Consider the following 20,088-nt stretch of genomic DNA (forward strand, 5'->3'; position numbering starts at 1 on the left):
CCTTTAAAAAAAGAAAAGAAAACAGTAGGAGTGAAGTCCAAGAACCTATTATCTGCAGAGAAACAATGAAGGTGCATGCTGGTTGTGTGGAAGGCAAAACTAGATACAGAGACATCACCCTGATGCCATGTATGCCAAAGTTGTTTCACAGACCTTCATGTGCTGAATAATTTGGCCTCTGTAATTGTGTTTGATTTGGCATACATTAAAAGTTCCATGACCAAGACTGCAGATTTACCAAGGTTCCAAATTCCAGATCTATAATAGCATTTTGATATGCTGCCTTAGTGTCTGGTGTTGAAAATTCTGATTGTGCTCCCCCACTTCCATATCCCCTTTTATACCTTCTGTGTGGGCGTCTTTAAACTTTTGCTGGCCAGTCTTGGCTATGCAGTCCTGGCAAGGCTGGAATGTAGCTTTCAAACCTCATTCTCTATCATTTGCAGACAATGGAACTATTTCTGACAAATACAGAAGAAATCTGGCATTCACTTCTACATGAATAAAATAGTTTTGTTTCCTATTGCTTTATACTAATGGTGTAATTCTTTGCTAATTTCATTTCAGCAAAGAATATTTTTGGCAATTTTCTTCTTGTTGCAAGAAAGCTTTCAAAAACTCTGCAGTTCAGAACTTACTCTGCACATCCCCCCCCCCCAGGTATTTTTGTGCAGGAAACAGCATTTTCTGTGCCGAAATATTTTTTGTTTGTTTGTGTGCATAAAATATTGTTCATTATGCCACAAATGGTGTAGTTGGTTACATTTTGTTCTCCGTATGCATGGGTTTTTCATCCATAGATTCAGCCAACCATGGCTTGAAAATTTAAAAAAAAATAGTAACACAAAAAACATACTTTTCTGTTGTTCGTCATTTTATAAAGGGCCTGTGAAGAACAGGCAGAATTATGCCAGGCTAAGCACAGCCAATCTTCATAATTCTGTAACTGGAAAATATGGTTGCTAGAATGAAACCTGGCGAGGGCTCTGGTATCTTTAGCGGTTATGTAGAAGAGGTTATTTCCAAAGGTGTTGCTTGTCATGCAACCAGATAATAAGCAACACCTGCTGAAATTCCCTCTTCTACACAACCATTAAAGGTACAGAAGCCATCTCCAGTTTTTACTTTCAAAACCCAAAATCTGTAGAAGTTAAGTCAGTATGAATAACATTCTCAGCATAAAAAAAGTATTTCAGGAGGCTTGCAGCATTCTGAAACACAATACATTCCAAAATTCAAGATAAAGAAATACAAGTGGTACCAAATTTATTTGAATCTAGCTTTTTTGACCTTAGCTGGGAAAAACAACATTGATTCATCTAACCAAACTGAATACCAAAATAGCATAACCTAAAGCTTTAGTCTTTTCTGTCATGAAGAACTAAATTAAATTGCACCCTGCAAGATATATAAGGTTATGAAGAATTAGCTTCTAAAGATATCTCATCTGCAATTCATTTGAATGAAGCTATGCAAAAATGAGAAAACAAATTCTATTGCATGCAATAAAAATAAAGACAGAAATCTGATTACAAAGCACTGGGTTTATGATTATTTTGATTATGCTTGTTTGATACTCTGGTAAAACATATTTTATTTTTATGGAAACACTCATCTCCAATGGTCCTATCACCCATAGAGAAAGAACTGGTGGAGATGAAGGTCAGTTAATAGATCTAATATGAGGCCTCCAGAAACAGAATTATGATTAAAATCTATACATTATTTCTTGCAAGAGAATTGCAGCTCAAGACTGCCTTATACAGCTTTCTTCTAACCAGAATGCCCTTCCTTTCTAATTGTAGATCTGTGTTTGATGCTGTTCAAAGATGAAGAAAAACTATTTCCACGGATACTTGGAGAGCAATTTCTTCTTTTTGACATTTTCTGTTTCAAATGCTGACTCATAACAGTAAAGAAATACTGGGCAAAGGATTTGAAGAGCCTGAGTCAAATAAAGCCTGATCTGAAATATATGTTCTTTGCATTGCTATTGTATAGTCTCAGCCTTAAGTAAATGATAATGTTTGGCAAAAGGTACTGTATAAACAGTATGTATTCAACTATAAGTAGACCTCGTGTATAAGCTGAGGGCAGGTTTGGGGACTAAAATTATGGATTTGATATGACTCGTGGGTAAGTCAAGGGTAAAACTTAGGGGTATCTAACAAAGGCTGTAAAGGATGAAGCAAAAGAAGACAATGCCAAAGAATGTACAAAGCATAACTGCTTATACTCACACTAAAGGCTATATGGATAAGAGAGTAGAGGGAGTTCAGTGCTTCCAGGGCAAACAACACTCTTGTCTTTCACCAGGTGGTGGTTCCTTTTTTAAAATAACAGTTAAAGTACAGTACCTATGTTGACCCATGGATAAGTTGACACAGATTTTTGGATCAATTTTTGCCCTAAATTTTGAGACTTATACGTGAATGTATACAGTACTCATGTACAAGTCTACAAATTTTAGTAAAAAAAAACTGACAAAAAACTAGATTGATTTATCCAGTTGTCAATGAAAATACAGTATTTTAATAAAAAAGGAACTATCCCATTCTCTGAGTACAGTGGCGAAACGTGAGAACATAGTCCATCCCAGGAGCACCTAAAAGAGGCACATCCCCTATTCTCTCTGCTGCAGCACTGCTTCTGATTTTTTTTAAATGTCTGTCTGGGCAAATGGTAGCAATGGCAGCTCATTGGTGCTTCCCCTCAAAGGAATACTGTGAGGAATCTGACTCTGAAGGCTTTGAATAAGATATTTTTGTATGTTTGTCAGATTTTCTGGGTTAAAATCAAGCAAAGTTATCACATTAAAGTTAATGACTATAATCATTGCTACCATAATCACCCGCTTCTTTGCTTTGCTTTTTTATCCTTTTTGACATGTGTGCGTTTTCTCAACACATTACCACACTACACTCTTATAGTGCTGCTATTCAATTTTAACTGTTCTGCCTGCCTCCCATTGCATTCTGAGGTTTGTAGTTCAGTGAGACCTAAGAGCTCTCTAGCTAAGAATTCTAAATGCCCCTCCTTAAACTGCAAATCCAGGAATGCAGCAGGAGGCAGCCAGAGGAGTTAGAGTGGTAGCACTGCTTTAAGAGTGTAGTGTGGTGATCTAGTTAGCTTCACCTATGCCTAGTTGCTTACCCCACACATTTCATAGCTACATCAAGCTTTTAGTGTGAGCACAAACAGTTATGCCTGTTGGAATTTTGTAAGTTCTTTGGCATCATTTTCCTTTGCTTTAGGGGGAAACAGACTGGCATGAAAAAACGGCTTCCAGTCATCTTGGGTGCATGACGTACAGACGTCACATGCCCCCAAGATGCCTGGAAGTTACACCAGTGCTCAGACATGGGCCAGCTTCCAGGTGTTCCAGCGGTGCAGCACTTACACACCACATACTGCCAGAGCAGCTTCAAGCTGCTCATGGGCCAAAGCAGGCAGGAAAAAACACCTTTCTGCTGCCCCCAAAAGGAGCAGAACCTTTTTCAGCTGGTTGCTGGATTGGGGTCATGGCATGTGTTCCCTATGGCCCCAATCTGTCTTTGGAAGGGCCAGCTTAAATCTGCCCCTTCAGGGCCACCTGTTTCAGCATTTTGTCCTTTACATCCTTTGTTATATACGCCTAAATTTTACTCTTTGCTTATCCATGGGTCATATCAAAATCCATAGCAGCCTGAAGTCGTCTGGGCAGTGTAGTCCTGCCCTAGGTTATAAAGCTGACAGAATTTAATCTGGAGAGGGCTCCTGTACCTTTAATGGTTCTGTAGATGAGAGACAGCATCACATAGTGGCTTGAGTGATGGACTACAACTCTGGAGACCAGGGTTTGATTCCCAGCTTGGCCATGAAACCTACTGGGTGACCTTGGGCAAGTCACAGCCTCAGGAAAAGGCAATGTCAAACCTCCTCTAAACAAATCTGGCCACGAAAAGTCCATGATACTTTTGCCTTAGGGTTGCCATAAGTCAGAAATGACTTGAAGGCACACAACAACAACAACAACAACAGAAGAGGAAATTCCATCATGTGATACAATCAGGTAACAGCTATGGAAATCTACTGAAATCCCCTCTTTTGTGCAATAATTGAAGGTACTTTGGTCCTCTTCAGTTTTCAGATGGCAGCCCTAGGTGATATCACCAAATCTGCAAAATTAATTTCCATATTATTTTCTTCTGTTTTAAAAGAAAAATCAAATGCTACTTTGTTACCATGAAAGAGACAAGGTAATTATTAGTTTCCATAGTCAGGGCTTAATTTTCAATGCAAAATGTTCTAAAATTATGAGATCACTATTTTGTTAGTATAAACCTTGCAAGCTTTTAGGAGAAGAGAGATTGCACATTGGCATGGTAGAGCACCATACTGAAATAGTCAACAGACAAATTCCATTTGAAGTTGAGGACAGTAAAGATTTGACATTTCCACAGAGAAAGCATTTAATTTTGGCCAGCGTATCCGAAATACAGCAGCATCGTCCAAATGCCCATATTATTTCAACTGAAATCCAAATTAGGTTTATATGTAAGCCAGGGTCACAGACAAGATGACACACAGTGCTTCAAATCAAAATCAGTCCTGGGCATCAGTGTCTGCCTCTCTCTTCCCCCACCCCTATCCCATTTTGTGAGCACTGGGCATGAAATCAGTCTTCATGTAAAACATATAGCCATACAAATTGTCTCTGACTTCGCTAGAATACTCACTCACTCAGAAAAGAAAAATAAAACAGACTATGCATGGCTTAAAAGTTTTAAAACAAGATAAAAGTTTTACACCAGACACACATTCCCATGTAGAAAAGGCTGGTGCCAGTACCTGGTGTCCCAGGGCAAATGTTGGGGCCCCACTACTTCAGTGAAATCTGCTACTGAGCTTTCTCTGGGTCACTTTTTTTAAAAAAAAGTACTTTTAGGCATGATCCTGTAACCAACATCAAATATGAGTGTTTAAATTGTCATGTTGATTTCCCACAGCTCTGGGATAAGTCTACATTGTACAGCTCTACTCAGCTCTTGATTACCAGGCCCTGATGATAGAACGGTGGAAGTAAGAAGAATGCTACCGATGGAAACCCAAAAGTGGGGATTTTGCTTATCACTAATGTAAATGATTTGGAGAACTCAGACAATGAACAGTGATGTCTTTCTACATCCAGTTTCATCAAAGTCCTTTAAGAAAAAGAGAGAGAGGGAGGGAGGGAGGGAGGGGAAAACTGGCATTGCATTCAATTGACAAATTTTAAAGAACTACTGGATAAGCAGTCTTCATCATGTAATCTGAATTTTGTCACGTTAGACTGTTGAGAGAAAAGGCAAATGAAGAAAGAATGTTTATTTCAGTTGCTCTTCATTTCAAGATTTAAAGTCAAGACTTGTTCAAGCATTTTGATGTATAGATCCTAAATATGAGGAAATCTTATTCTCTGATTTTCAGAGCAAGGGTAAGGAATGTCAAGGTCAGAGTACTCTCTCTCTCTCTCTCTCTCTCTCTCCCTCATTTGTTAGATCTCATGTTTTTGCTTGAATAGCATTCTCTGTCTTGTACTTCCTGTGACATTACAAGGGCCTGTTCCTAGATATCCAGTTTTTGTCTTGAAATCTTAGCGCCTGAGATGGCTTTGCCTCCAAAGTTTATACCCTCCATGTGTACACTTTTATTTTAAAGAAAGATTTTGTGCAGCAATGGATTTCAAATTCAGGGAAGTATTTTCCTACAGTTTATTCAGTTGCCCTCTTATGGAAGGCAATAAAACCCTGGAGGGGGGAGAGGTATTGGAAGCTGGCATGCTTGCTCCCACTCCTCCTCTTTGGGTGGAGAAATTGTACAATTAAATGCCTTAACTTCAACTTAGTTATTGCTACTATTTTATGGAAATTGTTGACTGATTATATAACACCTCTACAGTCAAAGCTGAGATGATTCTCCAAGCCACCATTAAAGACAAAATGATGTATATCACAGAAGTTTGATACATAGAAGAAAACAGAATTAATGTTTAAATACAGAAAAGGCAAATTTGTAGAAACTAAATATAAAAACTAATAAGTCTCTAATCTCACACTATATTCACCCACAGTAACACAGTTAATATCGCTGCTACTAAATAAAGGTCAAGCCAAGCAATTTCAATTTCAATCTAGCTATGGAGTGTATCTAGGATCATAGCCTTACTCCAACTGGAAATAATATCCGTCATCAAGTCTGTCATGAAATAATGACCACATGTTATTTATATAGTTTTATAAAAGACAATGATGTCTTTGAAATAGTTTAAAATTATCCACACTTTGGAGACCACATTCAAGAAATAAGAAGACTTGAAATTGGAAGGGCAGCTATGCAGGAACTAGACAAGATCCTGAAGTGTAGAGATATATTACTGAATATTAAGTTAGGATTGTCCATGCCATCATATTTTCTATTTCTATATATGGTTGTGAAAGCTGGACAGTGAAAAAAGCTGATAGGAAAAAAATAAACCCATTTGAGATGTGGTGCTGGAGAAGATTTCAACAGATACTGTGGACTGCTAAAAAACAAAAAAAACAAAACAAAAAAAAAACCAACAAATAAATGGATCCTAGAGCAATTCAAATCTGAACCCCATAGAAGCCAAGATGACTAAAGTGAAGCTGTTGTACTTTGGCTGTAACATAGGAAGAAAGGACTCACTAGAAAAGAGAATGCTTGGTAAGGAATAAGGCAGTAGGAAAAAGAGTAAGACTGCAGTGCAGGTGGTTCGCCATTATATTCTGGCAAACAAGCTAGTAAAATGTGGGCTAGACAATGCAACTATAAGGTAGATTTGTAATTGCTTGACCAGCCGAACCCCAAGGGTTGTCAGCAATGGCCATCCCACCCCCCTCCATGCCAGAGGCTGTGGAGCTGGGATGGGCTTTTTGCTGCCCTCCTACTGGTGCAGACCAGGGCAGTTAAAATCATGCCATGGCTTGTTGCCATGGCATGAGGCTTTAGGGGGTGTGGTTAAGGGCATGCTTTGCCTGTCATCCCCTGGGTGTCTCATTCCTGGATTAACCGTCGACCCACCCACCTGCCGCTGGTATAGTGTGAAGTTTCACTTGGTCGCCTAGGGGCCGTGTAGGAATTTTCCCCTTTTCCATGGGGTTTTTCGCCTACACCACACTGTTTCCAGTGGCATAAGGGAGATTGTCTGAGGTGGAGTCACAATAATACATTAATTTCTTTGAAATTTGTTGATTCTAATTGGACGTATTTATTTATATTTTGCATAAATCTTTGGATTTGATCTCGGAGAGCACCTTGGATACCCTACTGGGTGTTAGGAAAATTTCTGGAAGCATCTCTACGGGCCTTGCGACCTGGGGGGTGGATGAAAGGAATGGACCTTGGGTCTGGCTGGAAGGTATACCCCGACTTTAATCTTCACAGATTGGGAAGGGGGACTTCTTGCTGGGCTTCCTTATGTGAGCTGTGCAACGGCAACCCAACTTATGGACTGTTGTTGAGGGCCCAGGTGTTATCGTCCTTGATAAGCTGCAGAGGTAGTCTGCGGTAAGACACCGGTATGCAGCTTTCCCTGTCTCCCACATTTGTTTTGGTTATGATACTAGTTGCAGTTCCATTAAAAACTTAATAAATAGGTCAATAAATGGCCCTGTTTTTAACCCATACAACTTGTGTCTGGTCTCTTTATTCCAGGGGTAGGGTAGCAATGGCTACTCTTCATCCTGACCACTGCAGTGCCACTGGATTCTGTCCTGGGTCCAGGGCTATTCAACATCTTTATCAATGATTTGGATGAAGGAAAAGAGGGTGTGCTAATCAAATGTGCAGATGACAGCAAATTAGGAGGAGCAGCCAATACCCAAGAGGACAGGATCAAAATTCAAAATGACTGTAACACATTAGAGAGATAAGCCCAAGTTAACAAAATGAATTTCAGAAGGGACAAATGTAAACTACTACACTTATGCAGAAAAAAAATGAAATGCACAGATGTAAGATAGGTGATGCCTGGCTTGATAATAGTACATGCAGAAGGGACCTAGGAGTCTTAGTGGTTTTTAAACAGAGGCCAGATGGCCATCTGTCACAGGTGCTTTCATTGTGCATTCCTGCATGGCAAGGGGTTGGACTGGATGACCCTAGATGTCTTTTTCAATTCTGTGATTCTATAATTGTAATCAAAGAAGTCACAGAATATATTTTAGAAGACCTGGGCAGGGCTATTGATAAAGGATGACTTGGAGGACTCTCATTCATACCATACATCTAAGTCAACTTGATGGCAGTTAACAACAAGAACAAGAAATCGCAAATACAAAAGTGCAGTTATTCATAATACATTTATATTTGATAATTTACAAATTATGTAAATTAAAATAAGTTTGGATGTGATTGCTGCTGGTTAAAGTGTTTGCTGGTTTTTCTCCTTTGTCTTTGGGAGTGCTATACACTAGGAGACATATTTCCCATATGAAATAGCTTTCCTAAAACATCTGCTACCAGAATGTGTGTCTGGAACTAAGCTATGATGGATGAATTTTTGACAGGTAATTGCAATTCAGATCAGATGCAGACAGATTTAGTATTGAGAAGACCCCAGTTTATTAAAATCATTATTGATTTATGCAAGACCCCCTCCTCCCATTTTCATTTCAACATGATCCATAGGTTGATAATTCAGAAACAGTGTTGGAGCATCCACAATCTGAAAAATTACAAAATTTTTATGTATTAGTGTACATTTCTTAACTTTATTCATCCATCAGCAGTTTTACCACATTATCCACTATGGCCATTGTCAAAATCTGAGTATAAAATTGGTATATATTTTTGAAATTTATTTTAAAACAGTCTCTGCATTTTAACTGAATCAGACTTTTTTAAACTGCATGTTTGTAGCACTTTGATATCATTTTAAGTACCGTGTCTGCACTCTACGCAATCCTGAGATTTATATCCTAGTGAGGTACTAGAGCTCTCTGGCAGATAATTCTTTTTTAAAAAAACATTAAATCACAAATGCCAGGATTCCATAACATGGAGTCATGACATTTAAAATGATAAGAAAGCATTATAATTTTGTAGTGTGAAACAGAACTCAGTGGGACTGCTTGAGAAACATGTGAACATATTATCTTACTGTTTTAATGAAAAGTTCAGTTCAGATTACTTCCCTCTACCTTTCCTAGCATTATTGTCTTTTCTGATGAGTCCTTCTTTCTCATAATGTCTTTGAAATATGACAGCCTCAGTTTGGTCATCTTGGTTTCCCACTTAATCTGCTCTAGGACCCATTTGTTTGTCTATTTGACTGTCTGTAGAATTTTCAGCACTCTTTTCCAGCACCACATCTCAAATGAATGGATTTTCTTCATATCTTCTTTGTCCAGCTCACCCATACAAGATAATAGGGAATGCAATGGCTTGTATGATTCTAACTTTTGTGCTCAGTTGTATATCTTTCCATTTTAGAATCTTTTCTAATTCTTTCATAGCCACCCTCCCCATTCTTAATCTTCTTCTGATTTCCTGACTGCAGTCCCCATTTCTATCAATGTTTGATCCCAGGTATGGGAATTGTTTTACTATTTCTATTTCTTCTTTATCTGGGTAGAACTTATGAGGGTCCTTGGCAGTAATTATTTTTGTTTTCTTTATGTTCGATATTAACTATTCTGTTTTCTGTGTTCTGTTCTGACAGTAGCCTCTTGTCCTGAGTACAGATTCCTCATCAGGACTATCAGATGTGTTGGCACTCCCTTGTCTTTAAGGGTATTCCTTAGCCTTTTATGATCTATGCAGTCAAAAGCTTTGCTACAGTTTATAAAGCACAAGCTGATTTTCTTTTGGAATTCCCTGGTGCACTCCATTAGCCATCTTATGTTTGCAGTATTGTCTCTAGTGCCTCTTCCTTTCCTGAATCCTCCTTGAACCTCTGGGATTTCTCTCTCCATGTATGGTTGGAGTAATTTTATTTATCTTTCCTCACAAGCTGTTGTACTGTTGCATTCTCAATTCTTAGTTTGTTCCCATCTCCCTTTTGTTTGTCTTCTCTTCTTTCCTTTATTGTGTTTAGTGTTTATTCTGTCATCCATGTTTTTTTCTATTACTTTTTGTTTATTGAAAGTGTCTGTTTGCTTTCTTCTTTTATTATGTCCCTTGCTTCAGACCATAGTTCCTCTGGTTCTCAGTCTATTATGTTTAGTAGTGTGAATGTGTTTTTTATATTATCAATAAATTATTTTGAGATATTATTTAGATCATATTTTGGTATAATCACTGGTTTTGTTTTCTTCTTGAGTATTATTCTTATTTTTGATATGAGTAATTTGTGACATGTGCCACAGTCGGCACCTGTAATTTTGTCATCTTGGCTTCCAGAGAGTGTTCTGGCTTGATCTGTTCTATAACCCTGTGTTTGTCTTCTTGGACAGCCATGGTATTCTCAACACTTGTCCAACACTCACGTCACAAATGTATTGATTTTCTCCATATCGGCTTTTCTTTTTACTGTCCAGCTATCACATCTGTACATGGTGACAGAGAATACAATGACTTGGACTAACCTCACTTTAGTGTTCAGAGTTATGTCTTTACATTTTATGATATTGCCAAGTTCTTTCATAGCTCTCCTTCCCAATCATTTATTATGGTCATCAAATAACATCAGACTCAAGGATGATAACAGAAAAAGTAATATCTTCTAAAAAAAGTGACAAACAGCTATCAATACATTTTCCCACAGGTAAACTCTAAGTTCATATATAAATATTTAAAACTGCATGATCTTTTGACACAACATTTTTTCTGATCCTTAAATGCAAAGGGACTCAATTCATGTTTCAGTTCAGACCATAACAGCACATGTATTTAATAGTATCAATACATGCATTTTTAATACAATTTTTTTTCTAAAAAAGAATACAGAAAACTATGATTAAGAGAGATTTTTGAGGGTTTTTCAGGCTATGTGGCCATGCTCTAGAAGAGTTTATTCCTGATGTTTCACCAGCATCTGTGGGTGGCATCTTCAGAGAATGCTGGCATGGAAAAGAGTACACACACACGCATACACACACACACTGTGTGACCCTGGGTATGGAGGAGTGATTAGCATGTTAATCTGTGTATTGTTCAGTGTTGAAGTCAAGGCCTCAGGGTGGGAGAATATGCAAAGAGGATTAATGTCTGCTTAATTAGTGATCATTGTCTGCTGGAAAACCCCTCACCCCGAGTGATTTCTCATTTGCATTTGCTGAGTCTTAATCTTGCTGTTTTTCAGGACTGGTAGCCAAACTTTGTTCACTGTAAGCGTTTTCTTCTTTCCTGTTGAAGTTGTTCTGGTGTTTATGGATTTCAATGGCTTCCTTGTACATTCTGACCTGATAGTTGTTAGCATGGTCCAGGATTTCAGTGTTTCCAAACAGCATTTTATGCCCAGGATGGTTTATAACATGTTCTGCTACTGCTGATTTTTCTGGCTGACCCACTCTGCAGTGTATCTCATGTTCCTTGATTTGTGTTTGCACACTTTGTTTGGTGGTCCCTATGTAGACTTGCCCACAGCTGCATGGTATGCAGTAAACTCCTGCACTGTGAGAGGGTCTCTCTGGTCCTTGGTTGGGTACATTTTCTGGATTTTTTTGGTCGATTTGTAAACCATTTGGAGGTTGTGTTTCGTCACCAGTTTCCCTATTCTGTATGTGACTCCTTTGATGTATGGTAAAAATATCTTCCCTTAGGGTGGTTGTTTTTTTTTTTCCTCTGTGTCTTTCTGGGTCTGGCAGCCCTTCTGATATCTGTGTTATGATTAAAAGCGTCAGTGTGACATAGTGGTTTGCGTGTTGGACTGTGACTCTAGCAGATGGGGATTCAAATCCCCACCTATACAAAGAAGCCCATGGGATTCTCAGCCTCCATGGAAGACAATGGCAACCTCCTCTGAACAAGACTTGCAAAGAAAATTCCATTATAAGTTTGTCTTAGGTTTGCCATAAGTTGGAAACAATGATGGTTAAGCTGTCATAGAATAGATCCAGAAGTGAAGGAGATAATTCATAATTAACCATGTTTTTGCAATGTATACAATGCCCCCAAAATTTTGTCTACAGTATAGAGAGACTATAGTTTATATAGAAAACATAGAACACAGTTGCTGGTATCTCCACTTAAAAGGATTTTGTAACAAGTTGTGAAATAGATGTGGAGGTGTATTTTTAAATCAGAACAGCCACTTTTCAACAATACAGACAAAAGATCTGGTCAGGTGAAATACATTCTTCTTTTTGTATTGTATGCTGGTTACAAGGACTGACATTGCACACTTGTGTTCTTTTATGTAAGAAAAGATTCTGACTCCTGGGTACACATTATCCAAGCTGACTAGACCAGGAATATATCTAAATCAGAGGTGGGCAACATGAAGCCCAAAGGTCAGCTGGCACCACCATACTGTTGTTGTTGTTGTTGTTGTTGTTGTTGTTTTAAAAAAATATCCCCTGCCCTACCACCATGCTGACAAAATTCAGAGGCACATTTTGTCATTGAATTTCAGCAGTAAAGCTTTTATAACAAAGAGATTTTGTTTCACAGAGATATATTATGATTTACCACTAGTATCTACAGGAAAATTTGCTGTCAACTTTCTGTGGTGTGGTGTGGTGTGATGTGATGTGTATGAGAAATGTGAGGTCTTTCACCCAATACCATTATACTGCTATGATTCAGCTTCAGCTGTCATGGCTGCAGCTTATGCAATCCACGGGTTTTTTAGTTAGGTGAGACATTAAACTATAATTCTGGCTAACAATTCTAAAAATTTCTCCCTAACCTATAAATCTCAGCATTCTTCAGGTGAAACCATGACACTTAAAGTGGAATCACAATGCTATAATTGTCGAGGATGAAAAGGCCCCCATTAGTTGTTTTTTAATGTTTTCATTTCACAGCACCTGCCTGATATTTGCATAGCTTTCAATATTTCACAGATGAAAAGTTGGACACATGGAGCTAGGTAACATCAAAGATTGGTTAATATGGAAAAAAGCACTAATGAGGAAGAACACACAAGCTAGAAGAGATTGCAACAGTTTCCTTTTGCCTGCGACTACTGTGAAGAGCAAGGGTTTTTTTGCCTCCTCTTTTCTCCCTGTTCACTAGAATATTAACTACTTTTACCCTTTGAATTCAGTTTGCAGCAATAAAAATATGCCAGGGAGAAGAAGAGAAAGTAAAAAGAGAAAAGAGAAAATGGGAGATTTTAAAAGCAGCTGAAAAGCAGGACAAAAGAGGATTAACCAATACAGTATGCATTTAAAGGCCTGTTAAATTGTGGTTAGGGCTTATGTAGGCTGGTCACGCAGCTTCTTTCACTCCTTGTAGCTTGGGATCTGCATTTTTCCTGGGTAGCATCTTCCTTCTTTTCATGTCTGATAACACAGTAGAATGTACACATTTTATACAATTACTTGTCCTCCTCTCTCCTTTTATAATGAACTCAGTACCCTGCCCCACGTGCAATGCAAAGTTGAAATAATTCAGTAATAAAATACCTGCAAGAAGAGGAAGATGGTTAGGTGTAGCATCTAAATGCCACAGTGAAGATACCATGGTGATCTCTCTTGGGAGGACATTACTGAGGACTACCATTTTTGGGTACTATTCCAAATATCCAAGAGAAGGAGAAAATGAACTGCTGTCTGACCAAGGTATATAGCAGGGGTAGGCAACCTGTGGCCCGCGGGCCGGATGCGGCCCGGCGAGGCCTTGGAACCGGCCCCAGCCCGGTCCTGCTGCCGATTGCCGCCGGGGCCTTTGGCCTCTCGCGCGCAGGGGCAAGGGGGGCAATTGTCTATAGATGCCTCAGAAACATGCATTTATATTAAGATTTTTTAAAAAATCAGCAAATTTTTTTGCGAGTCCTCCACTTTTTTTTAAAAAAGTGTCCACCATTTGAAAATGTTGTCCTACATTTGTCCCAGTTTATTTATTTATTTAATTTTTTTAAAAAATTATTTATTTATTTATTTATTTATTTATTGGCTTCGGCCCCCCAGTTGTCTGAGGGACAGCAACCCGGCCCCCGGCTCAAAACGGTTGCGTACCCCTGGTATATAGAGTAATGAGACATGTGATAAAGTTAAGATACACGACATAGCGAACTATACAGTAATATATGTTTCATTAAACCATTTCTAAATTTACATTCTTTTCCTATGTAAGATTTCTTCTGCCAGCAATGAGTTTCCATTAGTGCAGGCTCAAGTTGACCAGAATTCATTGTCTATTATTGGAGGGTGAGCAGGGACTGATTTCAGTGAAACTAAAATGCCAAGTCTAAATACACTACATGAATTTGTTTGTAAGCCAAGGAATTGTATTTCCATCATGTCAAATTAAAGTAGAAAAAAAGGCCATTATTTTCATTTCATATACAGCAGGGACTTTTTCCCAAACCCTACAGGACTTTAATTAAGATATTTAATTTTGTCTTTCCTTTACAATTAACATCATTTTCAGTGGAGAAAGTTTGCATTAAACATGTGGAGCCACACAACCTACTTTGGGCTATTTATTTTCCCAGCAGCTCTCATCAGCTAAATACAGTTGATTGTGGGCAATGCGCAGCTGAAAAGCCTACAGAGATAATTTTTGGAATGTTTATTTCAGTGGTGAAACCACTTCTGAGTATGTAATTATGAATAAGCACTGTGTGATGGCATTAGAAACTACTGTAGCATACCCCCCCCCCCCGCCCCGGAAACTTTAATATAATATCTTGTTCAGTTTTGACAAGTTAGTTCTCAGATAAAATTTTAGATTACAGCATTTTAGAATTTTGCATGATAGTAAAAGATAAGTTCAACTTTGGGAGGAATAACTTTCAAGAGCTGTTCAATAATTGTGCTGATAGTATTTTCATGTGTATATTTTTGGTGGGAGGAAAAAACCCCACCCAAATCTCTATCATTACCCCCCTCCCCCAAATGTACACTTTGCTATTATATATATATTGAAATTATGCTGTTTTTGTCATGTTTTAACATTGCTGTAAATTATATTTTATCATAATGTTTCAATTCTTTTTGAAAAGGGTCTTAGGAAAATATTTATTTGTATACATTAGAGTAAAAAGTATGAAATTTGTTGCTCCACATGAGGATAATGATCACTAGCTTAGATAACTTTGAAGGGAATTTAATGTCACTGTGAAGGGTGATATTATAGATTTGTCTCAGTGACAGTAAGACCTGGACCAAAAAGGATGCATTCTCTATCCACCCTGGTTTCTTTAGGTGCCACCCATGTAGCTGTTTTTCTTTTGCACTAATATTGCTTGTTAGTGAGCTTTCACTATCTCAATTTTTTTAAAAAAACTCCCTTTCATCATGACCTCTCCTTTGAATATTTGAATATTTCAGTCAATGACTATGTGTGGTCCCTTGAGCTAGGCCCTTAAATGAACACCACCCAAGACACCAAAGTGCCAAAGTGAGGATTCAGTCACACCGAGTTCTGCTGTCTTTATTAAATCTGTCCTTCTCATTATTTCACAGAGGTTACATGGTACATGCACAGATATGAATGTTGGGGTTAGATGCACCAGTTTAATGGTAAATTTGATAGGTAAGTACTCTTTTTCTCTCACAAGGATGTTGGCAGGGTGAGACTAACAGCTAAATTTTATAATGGTATCCAAAGGCCCATTCCACGCGGGCGTAAAGTACGTTCCCAGGACGTACTAGGGTTAGGAAAGGGCATGCTTTATGCACGCCCCTAACCCTAGTACATCCTGGGGACGTACAAAATGGCGGCGCCCATTCTACACGGGCACTGCCATCTTGACGTAGTGGACGCTTAGCGTCCGCATGTCACGTGGCACTAATGACATTGTGAGTGCACCATTGGCGCCTTGCGGTGTCATTAGCGCACCACAACATAAAGTGCCATTTTGGCGCTTCTATTTTGCGGCACTGGAGAGCCTTGCCGTTTGGCCGCTGGGGCTCCTCAGCGCCGCTAATGATGGCGGCGGCAGACCGCCGTTTTCAGGCGGTCTGTAATGTGCCAAAGATCCTCTTCTTCAGTGGACTCTGGGTACATCTACAAATTAGAAATAATGTAGTTTGATTTTAAGTGCTGTAGCTCCATCCTATGGAATCCTTGGATTTGTAGTTTTACAAAGTCTTTGGCCTTCTATGCTGAAGAGTGCTGGTGCCTCACAAAACTACCAACCCCAGGATTCTGTAAGGTGGAGCCATGGCAATTAAAGTGGCACCAGCTGCATTATTTTTACAGTATAGGTGCATCCTCTATCTCATTTTTCTCCTTAGTTGGAGAGCTCTTCCCCACTTCAGGCCTTTTCCCCATCCAACACTCTAGGCTAACCTGCCTAATCTCTAGTCTTTGAGGTCTTTGCCTAAGAACTGCTTCCTTTAACAGTGGCCAACTCTAGGCCAGGGTGATGGATGGTAGGCAGGTGGTGGTCTCTGTCTTTGGGGTGCAAAGCATGTGAATAAATGATGCAGAATATGGTTCTGGTGGTCCCAAGAATCCTTCAACTGCAAATGAGAAATCACCCAGGAGCAGGAGTTTTCCCAACAGACAATGATCACCAGTTAGCAGACAGTAATCCTCTTTTCATATCCTCCCACCCTGAAGCCCGGCCATCAACAACAGAACAATACATAGATTAACATGGGAATCACTCCTCCTCACACAGGTTCATACACACTCTTCTAAGTCAGCATTCTCTGAAGATGCCAGCCACAGATGCTGGCGAAATGTCAGGAACTAACTCTGCTTCCTTTGCTGGCTGCCCTATCTAGTAATGCAACAGGGGCCCTTTCTGGATACAGATCTTATGATTGATACCCCACCATGAAATAAAGAGACCAGACACGTAAATTGGATGGATAAAGGACCATTTATTTGACCTATATGCTATTTAAGCTAAGCCCTTGAACATAAACCTTGAACGTCAAACTGTGAGAGAATGATTAAAATGAAAGCTTGATGCGGGACCAGCTGAAGCCAGGTGTCAATCCTAGACCTCCTCTTCAGCCTTCACTTTGGGCACAAACACCTAACCCTGAGGTAAATCCGATGATTCGGATTTCATCCTGAGCCAGTCCTAGGAAGGTAAACATAAGGCACTCTCCCCCAAATTCCCTTAAATTTGTAAGGTTGAGCAAAATCCCCATGTCAACCTCAAAGGCAGGTTCTCTCACAACTACATGTCCCTTGAGGTGTACAAGCTGATCAATAGCCTAACCTTTCACCACAAAGGGGTGCCAATGGTGCATACCAAACAATTCTTTAACCTCATATGGACCAGTGAAACCTATTTATCAGCCACTCTTAGCCAATTTCCAGTCCATTTATATAGTATGGGGTAGGCAAAAAACCCTGGGAAAAGGGGAGAAAATTCCTACCCAGCCCTGAAGCGACCAACAAAGTTCATACTGCATTTAGGGTGGGAGGGTGGGCTGCATCATCAAAAAGAGGCAGTATGGGGGACATACCATACTTATATACTGACTCCGCCCCATCACATGCCTCAGCTTGGTCTGTTAGACCATGCTTCCATTTGAAAATACTGGTCTCATCATGGAAGGTATCAAAGCCCCACTCTCCCTCAATGGCTCTGCCAATTATCCTGGTGTGAAAACTGTCCAATTCTAATTCCTGCAGATGTATGTCCACTTATAAAGAAGTAAGTGCCCAACAGGCTTCTGGCCCATACTTTTAAGAGACACTACTCATCATTTCAAAAGGTAATGCATTCAGTGCTTAAGCTGACATGGGTAGTGTGGACACAAGCAACGTTCCCTGGGTAACTCACACCATTATGCTTCCATGGGAATTTGTATTTCGAGGCATCACATAAAAATATAATGCAGTAAATGTGCACCTTTGTGCAAGGAGAATCAAATTATTCAAATACAGAGCTATATCATGGACTTTCCTAAACTGAGAAATATTTTTTCTGATAATTAATGTCTGATTAATATGCTCAGTAGGTATTGATCAAGTGTATAATCTACTGTTAATATTAATGGGTACAAATTCTAATGAAACAGTGAAGATACTTTGTGAACTATAAAAGCCTAGATGGTACACCAGGAGATGATAAATAATGAGCATGTTGCCATACTTTTAATTACTAAGATGAAATATTTTTTTAAAAGCCATGTTTCTCTTTGGATTATTATATTCTGCATATTCATCACTTCTTTAGAGATTTTAATTAGACTGTACAGGCAGCATCTGCTGAATATAAATAGAGGTTTTAATTTAATGGAAGTGATATATTTAAAATAAACAAATACATACTCAGTGTATCCAAGGAACCTGATTACAAGGCATCAAAACAAAGATTCTTTCTCCTTTTGAAATAATAGTTTGCCAGGGATGAAGATCTATAACCCATTTAGAAAACTTCTGATGATTCATGAGGAAAGACTACAGTGATTAATTCCAAAGGCAACACAGCAAGGAAATCCGTAAAACACAATGTATTCTTCCTGTGAGATTAATGTGAATTCTGTCTGATCGAAGAAAAGAAATAAAGTTAAAATGAAAGTAAAAGAGAGATGAAACTATTATTTTGGGTTCAACTTCTATAAAGTAAAGAACAGTAAGGCATAGTGGCAATAATAAAAAAATACAGTGTCATAAGCACAGTGGATAGAATACAAGGTACTAGTAGAAACTCAGGGTTAGCTCAAATAGCATCTTATTAAAAAACAACCAGGTAACTTTAATGACTGCTATTAGAAATAGTGCTGCACCAGATCTGAGTGAGGGTGAGATTTCACAAAGGCAATGATGCATGAAGAGAGAGGGAGGAAAATAACCTCTACTATTTTTCTTGCATGTCTGTGTGAAAGAAAAACAGAGAAAGATAGAGAGAGAAAGGGTTTTATAAAAAGTAATAAATATAAAACAAAGGCAGCAAGCCCTTGGCCTTAATCCAATTAGTAATCTTTACTACACAGTCCACCTGTGCAAATCAATTGTTGAATGGTAAATTAAAACTTACGTAAATTCCACTGATTTAGTTAGCCTGCTATTGTTAGGACAAGCAATTGGATTTAGGCTCTAAATCAGATGTAGAAATAAGTAGGTCCTCGATCTATTATTGTAGTGCAACTTCCAACATTGCGTATCACCTACAGACTACCTTTACAATGTAAAGACAGCTCCACATTGAATCCACCCTTAAACTTGTTAAGCTCACCTTTTCCTCATGATTTTGTGGGAAAACCTGGAACAATGTATAGCTATGCTGTTTGGCTGTCTGCACACACATCCTCACTGTGTCACCCAGTACCAGCCTTACTGGTGTGTTTCACTCTTTCTGAGATCACAAAGAGGTGCCCATCCATGTTATTGATGCTCTTGTTTCTTAGCCCAGAGGAAGTGTCTTGTGCCAGTGGCATCAGTACTGGGTGACACAATGGGAACACCTATGTAGATAGCCTCCCAGCACTACTACAAAATTCAGAGGAAAGTGGAGCAATCCATGGTAGCTCCACAGCCAGAATGCTACAGGAACAGATTGGAATATTCTATCCAGTGTAAATTTTATTATTTATTTGGCGTGCTGTCTTTCTCCCAAAAAGGTACCCAAAGTGGCTCACAAGATAAAAACACTTTAAAAACAAAATTTAAAAAACCTTGTTAACCTAGTTACTAAGTTAATGTTAACCTAGTATAAAATGAAGAATAAAGACATTAAAAAGTTTTTAAAACATGATCTAAAACACCGCATAAAATATACCCCGTATAAAAGCCACCCAGTCATGATTTTAAAAAGCCTGCCTGAAACATTTTAACTTGCCGGTGAAAGACCAGCAAGAACAAGACCAGTCTAGCCTCCCATGGAAGGGAGTTCCAGGGGGTGGAGCAGCCACCAAGAAGACTGTCTCTCATGTCCTCACCAAGCAAGCCTGTGATGATTGCAAGACTAAGAGAAAGCCTTCTCCTGAAGTTCTCAGGGCTATAGCAGGACCTCTGGGAGGCAGGAACTGAAATGAACCTACAGTCCAGCCACATCTGAAGGGCTTCACACTTCGCATACCTGGT

The sequence above is a fragment of the Sceloporus occidentalis genome, unplaced genomic scaffold, assembly GCF_023333645.1.
Source record: "Sceloporus occidentalis isolate IW3139 unplaced genomic scaffold, rSceOcc1.0.p SCAF_5, whole genome shotgun sequence".
Taxonomy (NCBI): Eukaryota; Metazoa; Chordata; class Lepidosauria; order Squamata; family Phrynosomatidae; genus Sceloporus; species Sceloporus occidentalis.